At 42.0% G+C, this 617-nt stretch overlaps 1 non-coding gene across 1 annotated transcript; it reads left to right on the top strand.

Moving 5' to 3' along the window:
* The first annotated feature begins 214 nt into the window (after positions 1–214).
* On the top strand, positions 215–320 carry LOC132638888 (small nucleolar RNA R71). Its single transcript, XR_009581948.1, has one exon. It is a non-coding gene; the product is annotated as a small nucleolar RNA R71 (small nucleolar RNA).
* The last annotated feature ends 297 nt before the right edge of the window (positions 321–617 follow it).

The raw sequence follows: 617 nt of genomic DNA, 5'->3' as shown, positions 1-617 counted from the left end.
CCTCACCATATTTTGGATCATAGCACTACCATATGGTACCACATCAGCATTGTTTGAGTGCCAAGCCTGATTATGAGTTGTCAGCCTGTTAAGTATGGTGGTCACTTGTTGAAAGGTCTTGTTCATAAAACAACCATCAGCTGCATTATTAGCCACTGACTGTGACACTGGGTCTAATCCTCGATAGAACTTCTCCATCAATATATGATCAAGAAAACCATGATTCGGACTGTCCTGCAAATACTCCTTGAATCTCTCCCATGCTTCATATAGTTGTTCCCCCGGTCGCTGCTTAAATTCATATATCTTATCACGAATTTCAGCTCTTTTGCTAGGGGGATACCACTTTGTGAGAAAAGCAGTTGTCATTTCTGCCCATGAAGTAATAGAATTCCGGGGCAGCTTCTCGAACCATGTTCTTGCTTCTCCAGCTAGGGAATATTTGAATAACCTCAACCTAATAGCATCTTGTGCAACATTGTTCTGGATGTGATTAGCACATACATCAACAAAATTCTTCAAATGACGGTGGGGGTCATTCTCGGTAGAGTTCCGAAAGTATCCCTCAAGTTTCAGCAACTGGTATAGAGAGGAGTCAATTTTCACAGTAGCAGCTC

The sequence above is a fragment of the Lycium barbarum genome, chromosome 4 (assembly GCF_019175385.1).
Source record: "Lycium barbarum isolate Lr01 chromosome 4, ASM1917538v2, whole genome shotgun sequence".
Classification (NCBI taxonomy): Eukaryota; Viridiplantae; Streptophyta; class Magnoliopsida; order Solanales; family Solanaceae; genus Lycium; species Lycium barbarum.
The sequence above is the reverse complement of the archived record's forward strand: the minus strand, read 5'-3'. Positions and strand labels throughout refer to the sequence as shown.